A 25,794-nucleotide genomic window follows, 5' to 3' on the forward strand; every position below is an offset into this window, starting at 1 on the left:
TCCTGAACAGGAAGTGACTCACTTTTTTTTTTTTTTTTTTTTGTATTTCTCGGCCCGGGCTAGACGCAATAGCGCTCTGAGTGTGCGTCACTGTTTGATCGCTGTATCCGTCGCAGCCAATCAGTGCGTAACGCGCTGTGCGTTGAAATATGACTATTATGTTGGAATCCGGGCGCGATTTGAAGCGGTCTAGGCAGCAGCGTCAAGAATTTCTGTAGCCGCATTTCGCGGAGACGCTCTCTGATTGGCCGACGACAGTTTTTTTTTCCGTAGCAGCATTTCGCGGAGACGATCTCTGATTGGCCGAATCCAATTTCTATGTTCCAATTCTAGCTTGGTGGTAAAGATAGTTGTGTTGTTGTGACTGAGATGCGAGCTATTTGTCTTAGAGCGTGACTGCAAGTTCTTTCGACGGTTAAGCTTAGGCACTCTTTCAAAGTTGGTTAAGGTTAGAGTTTGTCTTAGAGCATGGCGATAGAACGCCAGGTAGTTTGCAGTCTGTTCGACGCGGAAATGGACAAAGAAATCAAGTACTGTCTTGTTGTGGTGCTAACAGCTAACAAGCTATATGGCGGATCGGATGCAGTCTGGACAGTGGACTGGATATACATCATCAACAGCGGATTATACACTTTATCAAGCCCACCACGTTTCAATTAAACAAAGTGAGTTTATGCTGTTGTGAGATGCAGCTATTTGTTGTTATCTCACACAGTACTTGTTGGCTATAAGCTATATATGGATGCAGTGTGGAGGGACATGCACAATGGACAATGCCATGGAGTGGATATATACTTTATCAAGCCCTGCTGCCTGCTCTGCTGTCAACTTAACAACAACAACAAGGTAGATTTGCAATACTCTGTTTTAGCTGGTGAGTCGCGATCTTTCTCTCTCTCTCTCTCTCTCTCTCTCTCTCTCTCTCTCTCTCGCTCTCACTCTCTCTCGCTCTCTCTCGCTCTCTCTCGCTCTCTCTCTCTCTCTCGCTCGCTCTCTCTCTCTCTCTCTCTCAGCCACTCAGCTAACGCTTCTCTCTCTCTCTCTCTCTCTCTCTCTCTCTCTCAGCCACTCAGCTAACGCTTCTCTCTCTCTCTCTCTCTCTCTCTCTCTCTCTCTCTCTCTCTCTCTCTCTCTCTCTCTCTCTCTCTCTCTCACTCTCTCTCTCTCTCTCTCTCTCTCTCTCTCTCTCTCTCTTGCCATGAGTCGGTTGCGTGGTACATGTTTGCTAAATGTTTTGGTATAGCGCCCCTAGTGAAGAAAAATCCAGCAGCCGCCACTGGACATTGCACTTATCATATGTTCACATATGGGAAAGAAAATACTAATAGAAATAGAATGTCTTTGATAATTCACTATAGCCAAGTTCTAAATGTGTTTTCTCTGTTAAGATTTTGAGTTAAGGCCAGAATTTAATAAATTAATACATTATTTCTAGTAGCAGAGCAATATTATGATTAAATGATACACACTGAAATCTACGCTCTCTCATCCTGCTTTCCACAACGCGACAATATTATTAAACAGCAGCTCTGTCATTGAAGTGGGAAAAGTGATTAAACAGCAGCGCGTCTGCACTCAGAAGATGGCGCGACAATATTGCTCTGATTCGCAGCGGCAACGCTGCCGCTGCCGCGGGGGCGTGCCACGCGTGTCATGTGGCCGTCGCGGCCAATCAGGCGAACCCGGAAATCGAAATCCGACTAAATCCGTTGCGGAAGTGATACACGCGAATGGCGTATGCATTCTTGTGTGGTGTAAATAGGTGTAAATGTGGAATGTGGAAATAGAATGTGGATGCTATCTATCTATCTATCTATCTATCTATCTATCTATCTATCTATCTATCTATCTATCTATCTATCTATCTATCTATCTATCTATCTATCTATCTATCTATCTATCTATCTATCTATCTATCTATCTATCTATCTATCTATCTATCTATCTATCTATCTATCTATCTATCTATCTATCTATCTATCTATCTATCTATCTATCTATCTATCTATCTATCTATCTATCTATCTATCTATCTATCTATCTATCTATCTATCTATCTATCTATCTATCTATCTATCTATCTATCTATCTATCTATCTATCTATCTATCTATCTATCTATCTATCTATCTATCTATCTATCTATCTATCTATCTATCTATCTATCTATCTATCTATCTATCTATCTATCTATCTATCTATCTATCTATCTATCTATCTATCTATCTATCTATCTATCTATCTATCTATCTATCTATCTATCTATCTATCTATCTATCTATCTATCTATCTATCTATCTATCTATCTATCTATCTATCTATCTATCTATCTATCTATCTATCTATCTATCTATCTATCTATCTATCTATTTATTTCAACTTTTTCCATTTCAGAATGCCACCAGCAAGGAGAGGTCCTCAATACAGTGTGCAGGATGTGATTGTTGCCATCCAAAATACACTAATACAATATGAACTCACATCAACACTAAGGCGTCGGTTACACCTAGGGTGTTTTCGTTTCGTTTTCAAGATGAGTTTCGCTTTCCAGGTCGCAACGTAGTGGCAGCCGAGTTAGACATTCATTTTGCAACCTGAGCACAGTGATGTAGTACAATGCCAAAGCAGTAGGTGGCAGTAGGTGGCGAACATGAAGGCAATTTTCAACCAATCAGAACTTGAATGTGCCAATACACTTCCTGCAAAAAATATCAACAAGCCGCCATCTTTAAATGCCTCTGTGAGCTGTTTAGCCAGTGTAGCACTTATTTTTCAGCAAAGAAAGTGCAATAAACAAAACGGATACATTCACTGTGTTCTGCCTCATTTGTTGATGAAACAAAACTAACACAACACAATTGACCACCAAGAGCGGATAGTTTAGTCTCACAAAAAGATCGCTGATGTTGTTAGCTACATGCTAACGTGAATGGAATATGCCAGTATAACAGTATAGCATGGTGGCTAGCAGCTAACGTTAGCTCACGTTAGTTAGCCAGCCAGCACCAAACTGATGATATCAGGAGCTATCAGTAGCTAGATAACATTAGACAACGCCTCGTGTATTAAACAAAGGTGAATAGATGACTGGGCCATTTTGTTTAATGCTTGTTAAGATTGAGGAGCTCTGAGCTAACAGGGTCTGGTAGCTAACATTAGCTCACATTAGCCAGCTGCTCATGCAATCGTTAATGCTAGCAGAATGAATGAATGTAAACTTTATTTAACAGATTGCAGAATGGGTACAATACAATACGGCTCAATACAAACAATTGTTAAGGGAATGCAGACTGTTGTAGCTTGGACTGGGGTCCTTATAACAATAACTTGACAACACATGGTAGCAGCAGCTATTTGGGACAGCTGTCATAACCGGACGTTGGTGAGGGCACGCAGATGTCGGTATCTACTGCGCATGGGCGTTGAGCAACAACGGCTCCGCGCAGATTACATGACACGTTGTCTGCGAGTTTTGGCGTTTTTCCAAAACGGAAACACAATTTCAGCGTTGTCAGTAGGGCAACGCGTTTTCCTGCCAAAACGGCATTTCTATTTAACAGGGACAGCAAACGTATTCATTCAGCAACTAAATGAAAACAAAAACACCTAGTCTAACCATGGCCTAAGATGTTTATAATACACTATGAACACACATCATCAACACTAAGATGTTTATAATACACTATGAACACAGCATCATCACTAAGATGTTTATAATACACTATGAACACAGCATCATCACTAAGATGTTTATAATACACTATGAACACACATCATCAACACTAAGATGTTTATAATACACTATGAACACACATCATCAACACTAAGATGTTTATAATACACTATGAACACAGCATCATCACTAAGATGTTTATAATACACTATGAACACAGCATCATCACTAAGATGTTTATAATACACTATGAACACACATCATCAACACTAAGATGTTTATAATACACTATGAACACACATCATCAACACTAAGATGTTTATAATACACTATGAACACAGCATCATCACTAAGATGTTTATAATACACTATGAACACACAGCATCATCACTAAGATGTTTATAATACACTATGAACACACAGCATCATCACTAAGATGTTTATAATACACTATGAACTCACATCATCAACACTAAGATGTTTATAATACACTATAAACTCACAGTATCACTACGATGTTTATAATACACTATGAAAACACAGCATCACTAAGATGTTTATAATACACTATGAACTCACAGCATCATCACTAAGATGTTTATAATACACTATGAACACACAGCATCATCACTAAGATGTTTATAATACGCTATGAACTCACACCATCATCACTAAGATGTTTATAATACACTATGAACTCACAGCATCATCACTAAGATGTTTATAATACACTATGAACACACATCATCACTAAGACGTTTATAATACACTATGAACTCACAGCATCATCACTAAGATGTTTATAATACACTATGAACACACATCATCACTAAGACGTTTATAATACACTATGAACTCACAGCATCATCACTAAGATGTTTATAATACACTATGAACACACAGCATCACTAAGATGTTTATAATACACTATGAACACACATCATCACTAAGATGTTTATAATACACTATGAACTCACAGCATCATCACTAAGATGTTTATAATACACTATGAACTCACAGCATCATCACTAAGATGTTTATAATACACTATGAACTCACAGCATCACCACTAAGATGTTTATAATACACTATGAACACACAGCATCACTAAGATGTTTATAATACACTATGAACACACAGCATCAACACTAAGATGTTTATAATACACTATGAACACACAGCATCATCACTAAGATGTTTATAATACACTATGAACTCACATCATCATCACTAAGATGTTTATAATACACTATGAACACAGCATCACTAAGATGTTTATAATACACTATGAACACAGCATCATCACTAAGATGTTTATAATACACTATGAACACAGCATCACTAAGATGTTTATAATACACTATGAACTCACAGCATCACTAAGATGTTTATAATACACTATGAACTCACAGCATCATCACTAAGATGTTTATAATACACTATGAACTCACAGCATCATCACTAAGATGTTTATAATACACTATGAACACAGCATCATCATCACTAAGATGTTTATAATACACTATGAACACACAGCATCACTAAGATGTTTATAATACACTATGAACTCACAGCATCATCACTAAGATGTTTATAATACACTATGAACTCACAGCATCATCACTAAGATGTTTATAATACACTATGAACACAGCATCACTAAGATGTTTATAATACACTATGAACACACAGCATCACTAAGATGTTTATAATACACTATGAACTCACAGCATCATCACTAAGATGTTTATAATACACTATGAACACACATCATCAACACTAAGATGTTTATAATACACTATGAACTCACAGCATCATCACTAAGATGTTTATAATACACTATGAACACACAGCATCACTAAGATGTTTATAATACACTATGAACACACAGCATCAACACTAAGATGTTTATAATACACTATGAACACACAGCATCAACACTAAGATGTTTATAATACACTATGAACACACAGCATCAACACTAAGATGTTTATAATACACTATGAACACACAGCATCAACACTAAGATGTTTATAATACACTATGAACACACAGCATCACTAAGATGTTTATAATACACTATGAACACACAGCATCATCACTAAGATGTTTATAATACACTATGAACTCACAGCATCATCACTAAGATGTTTATAATACACTATGAACACACAGCATCATCACTAAGATGTTTATAATACACTATGATCACAGCATCATCACTAAGATGTTTATAATACACTATCAACTCACAGCATCATCACTAAGATGTTTATAATACACTATGAACACACAGCATCATCACTAAGATGTTTATAATACACTATGAACTCACAGCATCATCACTAAGATGTTTATAATACACTATGAACTCACAGCATCATCAATAAGATGTTTATAATACACTATGAACACACAGCATCACTAAGATGTTTATAATACACTATGAACACACAGCATCATCACTAAGATGTTTATAATACACTATGAACTAGGGCTGACCCCTATTAGTCGATTAGTCGACTAATCGGTCGAAAGGAGCCGTAGTCGACTAGCCAACCTCTTAGTCGAAAAAAAATTATAATAATAATAAAAACAAAATGTATCATTCTTTCCAAAAGAAAAGAGGCCTAGAAGCGTGGCTAATGCTAATGGAACACATACCAGAGGCTAACTGCCTACGAAAACAGGCACAGAGGCACTGAAAGAGGATTTCACCCATCTAATGAACACACTAGACTAGACAAATATCAAGATGTATCCATCAGTGGACCAATTGCATGCTTTTGCAGAGGACAAGAAGCCTTCAGTCGACTCCTTCAGACATTAAGCACCCCCCACAGCCCAAATGGAATGATACAAAACGTAAAAAAAATACAAATAATTTTTTTTTAATATTATACTATTTTTTTTAATTAAATTTTTTTTTGTCGACCAATAGTCGACTAACGGCACATTTTGGCCAATCATAGTCGACCATCCAAATCCTTAGTCGGGGACAGCCCTACTATGAACACAGCATAATCACTAAGATGTTGATAATACACTATGAACACACATCATCACTAAGACATTTATAATACACTATGAACTCACAGCATCATCACTAAGATGTTTATAATACACTATGAACTCACAGCATCATCACTAAGATGTTTATAATACACTATGAACACACAGCATCACCAATATGTTTATAATACACTATGAACACACAGCATCAACACTAAGATGTTTATAATACACTATGAACTCACAGCATCATCACCAAGTTGTTTATAATACACTATGAACTCACAGCATCATCACTAAGATGTTTATAATACACTATGAACACACATCATCACTAAGACGTTTATAATACACTATGAACTCACAGCATCATCACTAAGATGTTTATAATACACTATGAACACACAGCATCACTAAGATGTTTATAATACACTATGAACTCACAGCATCATCACTAAGATGTTTATAATACACTATGAACTCACAGCATCATCACTAAGATGTTTATAATACACTATGAACTCACAGCATCATCACTAAGATGTTTATAATACACTATGAACACACATCATCACTAAGATGTTTATAATACACTATGAACACACATCATCACTAAGATGTTTATAATACACTATGAACTCACAGCATCAACACTAAGATGTTTATAATACACTATTAACTCACAGCATCATCACTAAGATGTTTATAATACACTATGAACACACAGCATCACTAAGATGTTTATAATACACTATGAACTCACATCATCATCACTAAGATGTTTATAATACACTATGAACACAGCATCACTAAGATGTTTATAATACACTATGAACACAGCATCATCACTAAGATGTTTATAATACACTATGAACACAGCATCACTAAGATGTTTATAATACACTATGAACTCACAGCATCATCACTAAGATGTTTATAATACACTATGAACACACAGCATCATCACCAAGATGTTTATAATACACTATGAACTCACAGCATCATCACTAAGATGTTTATAATACACTATGAACTCACAGCATCATCACTAAGATGTTTATAATACACTATGAACTCACAGCATCATCACTAAGATGTTTATAATACACTATGAACACACATCATCAACACTAAGATGTTTATAATACACTATGAACACAGCATCATCACTAAGATGTTTATAATACACTATGAACACACATCATCAACACTAAGATGTTTATAATACACTATGAACACAGCATCATCACTAAGATGTTTATAATACACTATGAACACAGCATCATCACTAAGATGTTTATAATACACTATGAACACACATCATCAACACTAAGATGTTTATAATACACTATGAACACACATCATCAACACTAAGATGTTTATAATACACTATGAACACAGCATCATCACTAAGATGTTTATAATACACTATGAACACACAGCATCATCACTAAGATGTTTATAATACACTATGAACACACAGCATCATCACTAAGATGTTTATAATACACTATGAACTCACACCATCATCACTACGATGTTTATAATACACTATGAACACACAGCATCACTAAGATGTTTATAATACACTATGAACACACAGCATCACTAAGATGTTTATATACACTATGAACTCACATCATCAACACTAAGATGTTTATAATACACTATAAACTCACAGTATCACTAAGATGTTTATAATACACTATGAACACACAGCATCACTAAGATGTTTATAATACACTATGAACTCACAGCATCATCACTAAGATGTTTATAATACACTATGAACTCACACCATCATCACTAAGATGTTTATAATACACTATGAACTCACAGCATCATCACTAAGATGTTTATAATACACTATGAACACACATCATCACTAAGACGTTTATAATACACTATGAACTCACAGCATCATCACTAAGATGTTTATAATACACTATGAACACACATCATCACTAAGACGTTTATAATACACTATGAACTCACAGCATCATCACTAAGATGTTTATAATACACTATGAACACACAGCATCACTAAGATGTTTATAATACACTATGAACTCACAGCATCATCACTAAGATGTTTATAATACACTATGAACTCACAGCATCATCACTAAGATGTTTATAATACACTATGAACTCACAGCATCATCACTAAGATGTTAATAATACACTATGAACACACATCATCACTAAGATGTTTATAATACACTATGAACACACATCATCACTAAGATGTTTATAATACACTATGAACTCACAGCATCAACACTAAGATGTTTATAATACACTATGAACTCACAGCATCATCACTAAGATGTTTATAATACACTATGAACACACAGCATCACTAAGATGTTTATAATACACTATGAACTCACATCATCATCACTAAGATGTTTATAATACACTATGAACACAGCATCACTAAGATGTTTATAATACACTATGAACACAGCATCATCACTAAGATGTTTATAATACACTATGAACACAGCATCACTAAGATGTTTATAATACACTATGAACTCACAGCATCATCACTAAGATGTTTATAATACACTATGAACACACATCATCACTAAGATGTTTATAATACACTATGAACTCACAGCATCACTAAGATGTTTATAATACACTATGAACTCACAGCATCATCGCTAAGATGTTTATAATACACTATGAACTCACAGCATCATCACTAAGATGTTTATAATACACTATGAACTCACAGCATCATCACTAAGATGTTTATAATACACTATGAACTCACATCATCATCACTAAGATGTTTATAATACACTATGAACACACAGCATCACTAAGATGTTTATAATACACTATGAACTCACAGCATCATCACTAAGATGTTTATAATACACTATGAACTCACAGCATCATCACTAAGATGTTTATAATACACTATGAACACAGCATCACTAAGATGTTTATAATACACTATGAACACACAGCATCACTAAGATGTTTATAATACACTATGAACTCACAGCATCATCACTAAGATGTTTATAATATACTATGAACACACAGCATCAACACTAAGATGTTTATAATACACTATGAACTCACAGCATCATCACTAAGATGTTTATAATACACTATGAACACACAGCATCACTAAGATGTTTATAATACACTATGAACACACAGCATCAACACTAAGATGTTTATAATACACTATGAACACACAGCATCAACACTAAGATGTTTATAATACACTATGAACACACAGCATCAACACTAAGATGTTTATAATACACTATGAACACACAGCATCACTAAGATGTTTATAATACACTATGAACACACAGCATCATCACTAAGATGTTTATAATACACTATGAACTCACAGCATCATCACTAAGATGTTTATAATACACTATGAACACACAGCATCATCACTAAGATGTTTATAATACACTATGAACACACAGCATCATCACTAAGATGTTTATAATACACTATGAACACAGCATCATCACTAAGATGTTTATAATACACTATGAACTCACAGCATCATCACTAGGATGTTTATAATACACTATGAACACACAGCATCATCACTAAGATGTTTATAATACACTATGAACTCACAGCATCATCACTAAGATGTTTATAATACACTATGAACTCACAGCATCATCAATAAGATGTTTATAATACACTATGAACACACAACATCACTAAGATGTTTATAATACACTATGAACACACAGCATCATCACTAAGATGTTTATAATATACTATGAACTAGGGCTGACCCCTATTAGTCGATTAGTCGACTAATCGGTCGAAAGGAGCCGTAGTCGACTAGCCAACCTCTTAGTCGAAAAAAAAATTATAATAATAATAAAAACAAAATGTATCATTCTTTCCAAAAGAAAAGAGGCCTAGAAGCGTGGCTAATGCTAATGGCACACATACCAGAGGCTAACTGCCTACGAAAACAGGCACAGAGGCACTGAAAGAGGATTTCACCCATCTAATGAACACACTAGACTAGACAAATATCAAGATGTATCCATCAGTGGACCAATTGCATGCTTTTGCAGAGGACAAGAAGCCTTCAGTCGACTCCTTCAGACATTAAGCACCCCCCACAGCCCAAATGGAATGATACAAAACGTAAAAAAAATACAAATAATTTTTTTTTAATATTATACTATTTTTTTTAATTACATTTTTTTTTGTCGACCAATAGTCGACTAACGGCACATTTTGGCCAATCATAGTCGACCATCCAAATCCTTAGTCGGGGACAGCCCTACTATGAACACAGCATAATCACTAAGATGTTTATAATACACTATGAACACACATCATCACTAAGACGTTTATAATACACTATGAACTCACAGCATCATCACTAAGATGTTTATAATACACTATGAACTCACAGCATCATCACTAAGATGTTTATAATACACTATGAACACACAGCATCACCAAGATGTTTATAATACACTATGAACACACAGCATCAACACTAAGATGTTTATAATACACTATGAACTCACAGCATCATCACCAAGATGTTTATAATACACTATGAACACACATCATCACTAAGATGTTTATAATACACTATGAACACACATCATCACTAAGATGTTTATAATACACTATGAACTCACAGCATCATCACTAAGATGTTTATAATACACTATGAACACACAGCATCACTAAGATGTTTATAATACACTATGAACTCACATCATCATCACTAAGATGTTTATAATACACTATGAACACAGCATCACTAAGATGTTTATAATACACTATGAACTAACAGCATCATCACTAAGATGTTTATAATACACTATGAACACACAGCATCAACACTAAGATGTTTATAATACACTATGAACACAGCATCATCACCAAGATGTTTATAATACACTATGAACACACAGCATCATCACTAAGATGTTTATAATACACTATGAACTCACAGCATCACTAAGATGTTTATAATACACTATGAACACACAGCATCATCACTAAGATGTTTATAATACACTATGAACTCACAGCATCATCACTAAGATGTTTATAATACACTATGAACACACAGCATCACTAAGATGTGTATAATACACTATGAACACACAGCATCACTAAGATGTTTATAATACACTATGAACACACAGCATCATCACTAAGATGTTTATAATACACTATGAACACACAGCATCATCACTAAGATGTTTATAATACACTATGAACTCACAGCATCATCACCAAGATGTTTATAATACACTATGAACTCACAGCATCATCACTAAGATGTTTATAATACACTATGAACTCACAGCATCATCACTAAGATGTTTATAATACACTATGAACACACAGCATCACCAAGATGTTTATAATACACTATGAACACACAGCATCAACACTAAGATGTTTATAATACACTATGAACTCACAGCATCATCACCAAGATGTTTATAATACACTATGAACACACATCATCACTAAGATGTTTATAATACACTATGAACACACATCATCACTAAGATGTTTATAATACACTATGAACTCACAGCATCATCACTAAGATGTTTATAATACACTATGAACACACAGCATCACTAAGATGTTTATAATACACTATGAACTCACATCATCATCACTAAGATGTTTATAATACACTATGAACACAGCATCACTAAGATGTTTATAATACACTATGAACTCACAGCATCATCACTAAGATGTTTATAATACACTATGAACACACAGCATCAACACTAAGATGTTTATAATACACTATGAACACAGCATCATCACCAAGATGTTTATAATACACTATGAACACACAGCATCATCACTAAGATGTTTATAATACACTATGAACTCACAGCATCACTAAGATGTTTATAATACACTATGAACACACAGCATCATCACTAAGATGTTTATAATACACTATGAACTCACAGCATCATCACTAAGATGTTTATAATACACTATGAACACACAGCATCACTAAGATGTTTATAATACACTATGAACACACAGCATCACTAAGATGTTTATAATACACTATGAACTCACAGCATCATCACTAAGATGTTTATAATACACTATGAACTCACAGCATCATCACTAAGATGTTTATAATACACTATGAACTCACAGCATCATCACTAAGATGTTTATAATAGACTATGAACTCACAGCATCATCACTAAGATGTTTATAATACACTGTGAACACACAGCATCATCACTAAGATGTTTATAATACACTATGAACTCACAGCATCATCACTAAGATGTTTATAATACACTATGAACACACAGCATCATCACCAAGATGTTTATAATACACTATGAACTCACAGCATCATCACTAAGATGTTTATAATACACTATGAACTCACAGCATCATCACTAAGATGTTTATAATACACTATGAACTCACAGCATCAACACTAAGATGTTTATAATACACTATGAACTCACAGCATCATCACTAAGATGTTTATAATACACTATGAACTCACAGCATCAACACTAAGATGTTTATAATACACTATGAACTCACAGCATCATCACTAAGATGTTTATAATACACTATGAACTCACAGCATCATCACTAAGATGTTTATAATACACTATGAACTCACAGCATCATCACTAAGATGTTTATAATACACTATGAACTCACAGCATCATCACTAAGATGTTTATAATACACTGTGAACACACAGCATCATCACTAAGATGTTTATAATACACTATGAACACAGCATCATCACTAAGATGTTTATAATACACTATGAACTCACAGCATCATCACTAAGATGTTTATAATACACTATGAACACACAGCATCATCACTAAGATGTTTATAATACACTATGAACTCACAGCATCATCACTAAGATGTTTATAATACACTATGAACACACAGCATCATCACCAAGATGTTTATAATACACTATGAACTCACAGCATCATCACTAAGATGTTTATAATACACTATGAACTCACAGCATCATCACTAAGATGTTTATAATACACTATGAACTCACAGCATCAACACTAAGATGTTTATAATACACTATGAACTCACAGCATCATCACTAAGATGTTTATAATACACTATGAACTCACAGCATCAACACTAAGATGTTTATAATACACTATGAACTCACAGCATCATCACTAAGATGTTTATAATACACTATGAACTCACAGCATCATCACTAAGATGTTTATAATACACTATGAACACACAGCATCACTAAGATGTTTATAATACACTATGAACTCACATCATCATCACTAAGATGTTTATAATACACTATGAACACAGCATCACTAAGATGTTTATAATACACTATGAACTCACAGCATCATCACTAAGATGTTTATAATACACTATGAACACACAGCATCAACACTAAGATGTTTATAATACACTATGAACACAGCATCATCACCAAGATGTTTATAATACACTATGAACACACAGCATCATCACTAAGATGTTTATAATACACTATGAACACACAGCATCATCACTAAGATGTTTATAATACACTATGAACTCACAGCATCACTAAGATGTTTATAATACACTATGAACACACAGCATCACTAAGATGTTTATAATACACTATGAACTCACAGCATCATCACTAAGATGTTTATAATACACTATGAACTCACAGCATCATCACTAAGATGTTTATAATACACTATGAACTCACAGCATCATCACTAAGATGTTTATAATACACTATGAACACACAGCATCACTAAGATGTTTATAATACACTATGAACACACAGCATCAACACTAAGATGTTTATAATACACTATGAACACACAGCATCATCACTAAGATGTTTATAATACACTATGAACACACAGCATCATCACTAAGATGTTTATAATACACTATGAACACAGCATCATCACTAAGATGTTTATAATACACTATGAACTCACAGCATCATCACTAAGATGTTTATAATACACTATGAACACACAGCATCATCACTAAGATGTTTATAATACACTATGAACTCACAGCATCATCACTAAGATGTTTATAATACACTATGAACACACAGCATCATCACCAAGATGTTTATAATACACTATGAACTCACAGCATCATCACTAAGATGTTTATAATACACTATGAACTCACAGCATCATCACTAAGATGTTTATAATACACTATGAACTCACAGCATCAACACTAAGATGTTTATAATACACTATGAACTCACAGCATCATCACTAAGATGTTTATAATACACTATGAACTCACAGCATCAACACTAAGATGTTTATAATACACTATGAACTCACAGCATCATCACTAAGATGTTTATAATACACTATGAACTCACAGCATCATCACTAAGATGTTTATAATACACTATGAACTCACAGCATCATCACTAAGATGTTTATAATACACTATGAACTCACAGCATCATCACTAAGATGTTTATAATACACTATGAACTCACAGCATCATCACTAAGATGTTTATAATACACTATGAACTCACAGCATCATCACTAAGATGTTTATAATACACTATGAACTCACAGCATCATCACTAAGATGTTTATAATACACTATGAACTCACACCATCATCACTAAGATGTTTATAATACACTATGAACACACAGCATCATCACTAAGATGTTTATAATACACTATGGACACACATCATCACTAAGATGTTTATAATACACTATGAACACACATCATCACTAAGATGTTTATAATACACTATGAACTCACAGCATCATCACTAAGATGTTTATAATACACTATGAACTCACTGCATCATCACTAAGATGTTTATAATACACTATGAACTCACAGCATCATCACTAAGATGTTTATAATACACTATGAACTCACAGCATCATCACTAAGATGTTTATAATACACTATGAACTCACAGCATCATCACTAAGATGTTTATAATACACTATGAACACACAGCATCATCACTAGGATGTTTATAATACACTATGAACACACAGCATCATCACTAAGATGTTTATAATACACTATGAACACACATCATCACTAAGATGTTTATAATACACTATGAACTAGGGCTGACCCCTATTAGTCGATTAGTCGACTAATCGGTCGAAAGGAGCCGTAGTCGACTAGCCAACCTCTTAGTCGAAAAAAAAAAAAAATAATAATAAAAACAAAATGTATCAATCTTTCCAAAAGAAAAGAGGCCTAGAAGCGTGGCTAATGCTAATGGCACACATACCAGAGGCTAACTGCCTACGAAAACAGGCACAGAGGCACTGAAAGAGGATTTCACCCATCTAATGAACACACTAGACTAGACAAATATCAAGATGTATCCATCAGTGGACCAATTGCATGCTTTTGCAGAGGACAAGAAGCCTTCAGTCGACTCCTTCAGACATTAAGCACCCCCCACAGCCCAAATGGAATGATACAAAACGTAAAAAAAATACAAATAATTTTTTTTTAATATTATACAATTTTTTTTAATTAAATTTTTTTTTTGTCGACCAATAGTCGACTAACGGCACATTTTGGCCAATCATAGTCGACCATCCAAATCCTTAGTCGGGGACAGCCCTACTATGAACACAGCATAATCACTAAGATGTTTATAATACACTATGAACACAGCATCATCACTAAGATGTTTATAATACACTATGAACTCACAGCATCATCACTAAGATGTTTATATACACTATGAACTCACATCATCATCACTAAGATGTTTATAATACACTATGAACACACAGCATCATCACTAAGATGTTTATAATACACTATGAACTCACAGCATCACAAAGATGTTTATAATACACTATGAACTCACAGCATCACTAAGATGTTTATAATACACTATGAACTCACAACATCACTAAGATGTTTATAATACACTATGAACTCACAGCATCATCACTAAGATATTTATAATACACTATGAACACACAGCATCACTAAGATGTTTATAATACACTATGAACTCACAGCATCATCACTAAGATGGGTAGGCGGGTAGGGGTAACTGTACATTGGATTATCGACGAAAATTACTTGGTCCAAGAAGAGGGTTTAAGTCAGTTGTTTATTTATTTATGTTTTACTGTTTGCATATGAGGTGGTCCGCAAATGTTCTTGATAACAATCTAGTGGTTCGCATAAAACAGAAGTTTGGGAACCACTGATATAGACGATCTCTAAATATGCGTTCTATGCTACGTATACAGTACTGCATATCTGTATGTCATGTCATAAATGTCATGATACTGTAATATCTGTATGTTGTGTATGTCATAAATGTCATTATGAATTGAAAATGGGGGACCCTGATGTAAACAAGACGAAAGTCTTTCTCTGGTCTGCATCCCCTTAACAATTGTGTCTATTGAGCCGTACTGTATTGTACCCATTCTGCAATCTGGTAATAAAACTTTCATTCAATCAATCAATCTGCACGGTGATTGATTGAATGAACATTTTATTAACAGATTGCAGAATGGGTACAATACAGTACGGCTCAATACACACAATTGTTAAGGGGATGCAGACCAGGGAAAGACTTTTGTCTTGTTTACATCAGGGTCCCCCATTTTCAATTCATAATGAATTGTAAGTAAGGGTGCAACTTGCTCCGTGCAATCCATTCTTTGTGGATCTAGCGTGTTGCTCTGTACCTGTATTCCAATGTGGATTCGTCCATACATGGCAAATAAAATCTCTGACTCTCTGACTCTGACTTAAACTTGTACACAACCATGTCAAATGTCCTATGCAATTTAGGGTTAAAAATGTACAGTTTTGTACAGAGATGTGATTTCTGTTCATACAGAATATATACAATAATTAATTGTTTTGCCTATTTCTGCACACTGTGGTCCATAAACAGTCTTGTCGTTGCATAAATTGCATATATCAACGCTGACTTGTGGATCCAAATAGTCCAATTGCATTCGTGTGCGATGATGTAAGTAGTAATAGTAGTAATAGTAGTAATACTAGTAATAGTAGCCCTTCAACGAGGTGACACACACTTCATTTAAGCCCGATCTCGTGTATAAAGGGAGTTCTTTTGAGTAACCACAGCCTGCTGAGATGTAACATGAAGACACTAGAGCTATTTTGTCTGGTTAGTAATCGCATTAACACAAAACGTATTATAAGCGGAAAACCTACAACAATAATTATTATTATTAATCCTCCTCCACACGAGAGCAAGGTGAATGTGGAAATGTGCGGACAGTGCGGTTAAGGGTTGCGTCACCCCTACAGTATGTGCAGTTCCATATTGTGAGAGGTACAAACCTGCCTTACACAGTGAGGTCAAGTTTGAAAGAAGAAGACAACATGCTGAAAGGGCTACTATGACTACTCACTCACCTCGTCACACATGAAGGCAATTGGGCTCTTTGGAGAGTCTCAGCTTGACACATATTTACAATGTATGCAACTCCGGGCGGCTGGGTAGTGCAGCGGATTAAGCGCCTGCCTACCACCGCAGAGACACTGGGATCGAATCCAGCTGTCAGCGGTACCTCCGGCTTGGTCAGTCGTCCATACTAACACAATTGGCAGTGTTAGCGGGTGGGAAGCCGGTGGGGTATGTATCCTGGTCGAGGGATGGATCTGGGGGAGGTAGTGTGAGCCTCCCACGCGTTACGCTCCCCCAGTGAGAGTCCTCGCTGTCAGGTGAAAAGAAGCGGTTGGTTGACTCCACATGTGTCCGAGGAAGCGTGTGGTAGTCTTCACCCTCCCAGACCGACGGTAGGGGGTAAGTGCGCAACGACCAGGAAGGGAATTGGCATAACGATTAAATTGGGGGTTGGGAGAAAAATACGGAAAAAGGGGGGGAGAAATAATAATAATAAAAAATAAAAATAAATGTATGTAACTCCAATAGGGAGGAACCACATAATCTTCGTACAGAATTGCATGGTTTTAAACATAAACTGTATTCATTGTTTTTTAACCTCTTGCCCGGGCAGTCGTGCTCGCCGGCAGAACAGACGAAGGTCACTTTGCGAGCATCTAGCAGCTCGGAGCTGCATTTTTTGCTGAACATATTATATATAGAATTAAAGCCCTATTTGTTGCCGTTCGAATGTCACCTCACTCTACCAAATCTTTTTATGCGAGCGTCAGATTACCACCCCGGACTCCCGACGCTCTAGAACTGTCAATCTCATCTGCTAATTGCGATAATTATTGGCCAGGGTTGTAGCCAATGAGTGTAGCTTTCCAATGATACCCCACATGGGGGTGTGCGAATAAGGGATCTAGGTGAAAGGTGACAAGCGAAAACCAGAAGTGAAAAAGCTTCAGAATTAATTGGTTTGGATGAGGAAATGGAGAAATGGAGAGCTTTTTTCTTGGCACACGGTTTACCCGGATCTCTCTAGAAGACTGATTTCTCAACAGATTGTTATCAAATTTGGATCTGTACTACATAAGACTTCAGGCTATGGATTTGCGGTGTTTTCCAGCGTATACCAATTTATTTTTTGGGGGGGGGGGGGGGGGGGTATTGCAACCACTACAGTTCAAGTTCAACTCAAGTTCAGCCCTATGCTACTCTATTTCATTAGCACTAAAAGTGATTTTTCTTTATTGTGTAAGAAACTTCAGAATGTTATTTTTCAAAAGAGACCAGGCGTATGCATGTGCTATAAGCATAAAGTATAAAGATAAGCTTTGCAAAAAAAGTATGCAGTCCTCAAGTTCAAGTAAAACAAAATTGCCATTTTTCTGGGCCCATGTTAAGAGGTTACGGTGAGACTCTTGTGAGCCAAGGAGCCCATTCAGATTTGAGGAGAGAAGCTAAGGGGCCCTGTTGTAAATGAACAACAGTTACATTTTTGTTCAACTTTGGAGCAAAATGTTGTACATTGTCTTATACAATAATCATTGCATTAGTTCAGCATCCAGAATAGAAAAAGCTAAAGGATGTTGTAATGGTTTCCTTAAAATATCATGGTGAGAGGTGTGGAAAGTCAACATACACCACTCTAAGTGGGAGGAAATGGACCCCCCCCCCCCCTGACCCCACATCCAACCTCCAGGATAACCACCAACCCAGAACAATGAGCCAGAAACAGCCAGTCTGCTCTGAAAACCCACTACTCTTAAGTGTCAACAAGTTGTTTTTTGTCTTGAATTTGAAGTGGGGGTGTTATTTCTTCATTGCATCCTCTTTAATATACTGTAATGTTAGCCGTGGAGAGTGGTATCAACACTGATATTTAAATTTGTGGTATTTCCTCATATAATCCTATTATTACATAGTATTCTCACAACGTGTCTTGCCATACAATAAGGCACAATGGCCCAAAGTTGTCGTTTAATGTTAATAAATCTACTATTCTATTACAACCACCTGTTGTTTGTGACCAAGACGTCTGTGATCTAATACTATTAGGCTAATATTAGAGAACATTATGTGGAAAACGTGAATTAGGATTACATCTGTCAGAATAGATAGTAAAGTAAGGAGGGTACATTTCAATATATCATTCTGTCCCTGGGTATTCAAGTGGCAAGTAACAGTAGTAGTAGTAGCAGTAGTAGTAGTAGTAGTAGTAGTAGTAGTAGTAGTAGTAGTAGTAGTAGTAGTAGGAGTAGTAGTAGTAGCAGCAGCAGTAGCTATAGTAGTAGCAGCATCAGTAGTAGTAGTAGTAGTAGTAGTAGTAGTAGTAGTAGTAGTAGTAGTAGTAGTAGTAGTAGTAGTAGTAGTAGCAACAGTAGTAGTAGTAGTAGGAGTGTGAGGATTCGGAGTTCAGGAGAGGTGTAGGATTCAATCGCAGGACAAAGTGGAGTGAGAGAGACGAGGCGACGTTCCGATAATAATAATAGTCTTTACTGAGCACAGCCACAAGGCACACGTTACAGGGGAAAACAAGGTAGGAAGAACAGCACAGGAAGGTACTGACAAGGTAACCTAACAACAAACAATGACGCGACACTGGAAGATAGGAGGCAGCATGAATATATACAGAACTACTAATTATAACAGATAGGGAACAGCTGGGGGCTGACAGGCTAGGGCAGGAATAAACATTGTAACATAACAACACGGGGAAGACTAGGACTAGACAGGAACATGAATATGAATACACACAGGGAAGACTAGGACATCGAACACAGGACCGCTAGCAAATGTACAGGGAATACAATAGACAACAGATTGGACAGAATATGTACATACAGACTCATACAATGGGCGGCGGCCTGTAGCACCGCAAACAGACCGCCGGGGGGCGGCAGAGGACTGTCCCGAAAGTTCAGATCCTGACAAGGAGTAGTAGTAGTAGTAGTAGTAGTAGTAGTAGTAGTAGTAGTAGTAGTAGTACTAGTAGTAGTAGTAGTAGTAGTTGTAGCAACAGTAGTAGTAGTAGTAGTAGTAGTAGTAGTAGTAGTAGTAGTAGTAGGAGGAGTAGTAGTAGCAGTAGTAGTAGTAGTAGTAGTAGTAGTAGTAGTAGTAGTAGTAGTAGTAGTAGTAGTAGTAGTAGTTGTAGCAACAGTAGTAGTAGTAGTAGGAGGAGTAGTAGTAGTAGTAGTAGTAGTAGTAGTAGTAGTAGTAGTAGTAGTAGTAGTAGTAGTAGCAGTAATAGTAGCAGTAGTAGTAGTAGTAGTGAATGAATGAATGAATGAAAACTTTATTAACAGATTGCAGAATGGGTACAGTACAGTACAGCTCAATACATACAATTGTTAAGGGGATGCAGACCAGAGAAAGACTTTCGTCTTGTTTACATCAGGGTCCCCCATTTTCAATGCATCGTAACATATATGACATACATGACATACAGATAGACAGTACTGCTACATCTATACATTTATGACATACCAGATTTGCAAATACAGTACTGTTTGTGATACGAAAAGAGAAAAAAAAGTATATACATTTGACGTAGAAACTGTACATTGGAGGAGGTTGGGTAGGTGGGGGGGGGGTGGGGGGGACTGTACATTGGAGGTGGTTGGGTGGGGGGGGGGGTTGGGTAGGAGTGGGGGGGAGGTTGGGTAGGAGTGGGGGGGGAGGTTGGGTAGGAGGGGTGGGTGGGGTACACTGTACCACTGTACAAGCAAAACTGTACATTGGAATATTGACAAGACCATACTTGGTAATTTACTGTACATTGGTGGAGGGGGTTGTGTTAGGACATTTACAGGGGCCAGTTTCGAATTGCAGTCTCCCGTAGGTGTTTTTTTAGAGTGTTTTTGAAAGTGGGTAGTGATTCACATTCCTTTACAACTTTGGGTAGGGCGTTCCACATTGATGTGGCATAATTGCGAAACGTGTTTAGTCCCTTGTTTGAGCCGAATCTGGGTTTAACATGATTTGTGGAGCTCCCTCTGGTGTTGTGATCGTGGTATTCACTGACCTTTGGGAAGTATTTTGACATGTACATGGGTACCTTGGTCGTGTAGTGTATCTTGTAGACCAGGCCCATTGCAAGTTGCTGTACTCTGTCGTCTACTCTAAGCCATCCTAGGTTGTCAAAGTGGGCAGGGGTGAGGTGGGTTCTAGGAGTAAGGTCAAGCAGTAGTCTGACCAGTTTGTTTTGAGATGTTTGTAATTTTGTTTTTAGCGCCTTTGAGGTGCTTTGGTACCATGAGGTGCAAGCATAGTCGTAGTACCCTTGAATGAGTGCTCCTGCCAGAGTCTTCAGGGTATTCTTGTTTACCAGAGAGGAGATCCGGTACAAGAATCTAGTTTGTTGGTTGACTTTTTTTATTACATTTTTACAGTAGTAGTAGTAGTAGTAGTAGTAGTAGTAGTAGTAGTAGTAGTAGTAGTAGTAGTAGTAGTAGTAGTAGTAGTAGTAGTAGTAGCAGTAGTAGTAGTAGTAGTAGTAGTAGTAGTAGTAGTAGTAGTAATAGTAATAGTAGTAGTAGTAGTAGTAGTAGTAGTAGTAGTAGTAGTAGTAGTAGTAGTAGTAGTAGTAGTAGTAGGAGGAGGAGGAGGAGGAGGAGGAGGAGGAGGAGGAGTAGTAGTAGTAGTAGTAGTAGTAGTAGTAGTAGTAGTAGTAGTAGTAGTAGTAGGAGGAAGAGTAGTAGTAGTAGTAGTAGTAGTAGTAGTAGTAGTAGTAGTAGTAGTAGTAGTAGTAGTAGTAGTAGTAGTAGTAGTAGTAGTAGTAGTAGTAGTAGTAGTAGTAGTAGTAGTAGTAGTAGTAGGCTATATAATACAATCTACTAAACAAAGCACAATCAGGACACTGCTCACATGCAGTACAGTATAGTTATATGGAGTAGGCCTACAACATATAGACAGCCATGCTGTGTCAGGGTAGGATGCCGTGCCACCATGCACACCGGTAACCTGTGTCCCAATTAGTTTGAATTACAACCTTTCCTGTGTCTGCTGTCTGTTAGTGTGAACACTGCAGTTCAAGAGGTCACACACTCCCCTCCACTCAACTCCCAAAACTGTTAAAGTCACTTACTCATTATTTTATTAGTATTCAGGCTCGTATTGCTTTCTAGCTTTCAGAGACAGACATCCTATCGAAATCAAGACTAAACTGTCAAAGGTCAAAATAAAAACAACACTCACACATTCATATTGGGTAAACCAAGATCTCAATCTAATACTGCATGCATTAGATAAAGTGAACGTGGACTGATAGTATAATACTAAAGCCCTTGAGTTGAGGTATAGCACCTTTTTTCTGTGTTAGGAGGGTTTCGTCCCAAAAGGCTTTCCATTTTAGATGAAAGATTATGTCTATCTTATGTTGGAATGTATATCTCTTCATTTATTCATTGTGGCTTGTGATGGAGATAATCAACAGCTGAATCGGCTTCACTTACTGTGTGGTTAACCAGGCAATTATAACCTCCCTCTGCTCCTGTAAGCAAGAAATGATGAGCAGACTGCGAGTGCTTCTTCTTCACGAGCCTCCTCTGTCCTCCTTTCTGCGTGAAAACTCAGGGTTAGTTGTTCCTGTGCCGTGTCCAAAGATTCAGAAGATAAACGGCCAGTTCAGTCCAGATCTATGCTCCAGTACCGATACCTCTGACTGAGCCACTCAGAATGAGTCAGAAGAGAGTTAGGAAAATTCTGCTTGTCTCACTGCTTCTTCCTCCTTACTCACACACTCTAGAGATGTGCTTGTGTGTGTGTGTGTGTGTGTGTGTGTGTGTGTGTGTGTGTGTGTGTGTGTGTGTGTGTGTGTGTGTGTGTGTGTGAGAGGGAGAGAGAGAGAGAGAGAGAGAGAGAGAGAGAGAGAGAGAGAGAGAGAGAGAGAGAGAGAGAGAGAGAAAGAGAGCGAGAGAGAGAGACGTCTCAGGTGTAAAGCCCCAATACTAAATATTTTGAGGCGTAGCCTATTGAGCGTATTCATATACATTTTCTGGGGAATATATATAGTAGTACTAGATAGATAGAAGTATGACTACTAGGACTTTTAGATAATTGTAGCTGAGTTGTTATTATTAAAGAAATATTTTTCATTTGAACTCAACGTGTTCTGAAACTAAATTTAAATGTGTTTTTTAAATTCTGTTCCACTTTCAGAGCATGAAAATGTCAGTGATCCCGTTATTGTTTTCTCTGTCTGTTGACTGTTGTGGGCACACACCGTACAAAACACAGTATCACAGTAGTTTGATGCATATTCTGGTAGTGACAAAAGAAAATGACGGAAATACCATGATACATTTAATAATAATAATAATAATAATAATAATAATAATAATAATAATAATAATAATAATAATAATAATAATAATAATAATAATAATAATAATAATAATAATAATAATAATAATAATAATAATAATAGATTTATTTTATATAGCGCCTTACATAAAGTGCTCATCTCAAAGCACTTTACATACATTACATTATGGTATATGGATAAACACAGTACATGGACTTTCACAATGACAACATGGTGGGGATACTACAGCGAAAGGGAGACAGCTTAGAGACAAAACAGAGAGAACATTTTAATAAATAATAATACTCAAATATAAGCGTGTGAACATGTAAGTGATGCAGGGGTTGGAGGGTCAGGAGTGAGGGGATGATCCTCTTTTTGGAAGGGTACCCTATTCTTTATGTGTGGACTGCAGATTGGGGCTTTAAAGGCTAGTGATAGTATTTGGGTGGATGGGGGGGGGGTGTGCAGTGGAGGGGTTACTCTGATAACCCTGCAGCCCGGTGGGGAGGCTGAGGGGAGGCGAGGGGAGTGAGGGAATGGGAGTGTTTATTTGGATTAGATTAGACCGAGGAATCAGTGTGTACTGCCCACCTCCCCACACTCTGCACCAGTAATACTGGCCTCTTTCTGTCTGTCTGTCTGTCTGTCTGTCTGTCTGTCTGTCTGTCTGTCTGTCTGTCTGTCTGTCTGTCTGTCTGTCTGTCTGTCTGTCTGTCTGTCTGTCTGTCTGTCTGTCTGTCTGTCTGTCTGTCTGTGTCTGTCTGTCTGTCTGTCTGTGTCTGTCTGTCTGTCTGTCTGTCTGTCTGTCTGTCTGTCTGTCTGTCTGTCTGTCTGTCTGTCTGTCTGTCTGTCTGTCTGTCTGTCTGTCTGTCTGTCTGTCTGTCTGTCTGTCTGCCTGCCTGTCTGTCTGTCTGTCTGTCTGTCTGTCTGTCTGTCTGTCTGTCTGTCTGTCTGTCTGTCTGTCTGCCTGTCTGTCTGCCTGCCTGCCTGTACGGTGCATATACATGTATAGCTTTGATTTGTCCCTGTACACTGTTTCTTATAGATGCACGAATGCCTAGTGAGTGAATGTACAGAATATGTTTTAAATTGTTTTTTTTATTAGCTTTAATATCCTTCTATTTTTCTATTTATTTTCTGACTTAAACTACAACTGAAAACTAGCAACCCTGCTAATGTTGGCATAATATTTACAGTTTGTTAATTTGTATTCATTTATAAATGTATAACTGTTGATTGATATGCACTGTCCCTGATCAAATAAACGGAGTAAACTAAACTCTGTCTTTCTGTTGTTCTTTCTTTCTTTCTTTCTTTCTTTCTTCCAAAATGGTAAAATGTTGTCATTATTTAAAGTTTTTAGCTTCTAGTTTATTTCCAA

General features: G+C 36.6%; 1 protein-coding gene across 1 annotated transcript in view; it reads right to left on the reverse strand.

Annotated features, from left to right (window-relative positions):
• The window catches only part of tmem88a (transmembrane protein 88 a), a 28,378-nt gene extending 4,552 nt beyond the window's left edge, over window positions 1–23,826 (reverse strand). Inside the window, exon 1 of the mRNA XM_084319895.1 lies at window positions 23,560–23,826. The gene's annotated coding sequence lies outside the window, so the exon portion shown is untranslated. The remainder of the gene's footprint in view (window positions 1–23,559) is intronic.
• Window positions 23,827–25,794: the final 1,968 nt, after the last annotated feature.

Source organism: Notolepis coatsorum (assembly GCF_963971535.1).
Source record: "Notolepis coatsorum genome assembly, chromosome: 8".
NCBI lineage: Eukaryota > Metazoa > Chordata > Actinopteri > Aulopiformes > Paralepididae > Notolepis > Notolepis coatsorum.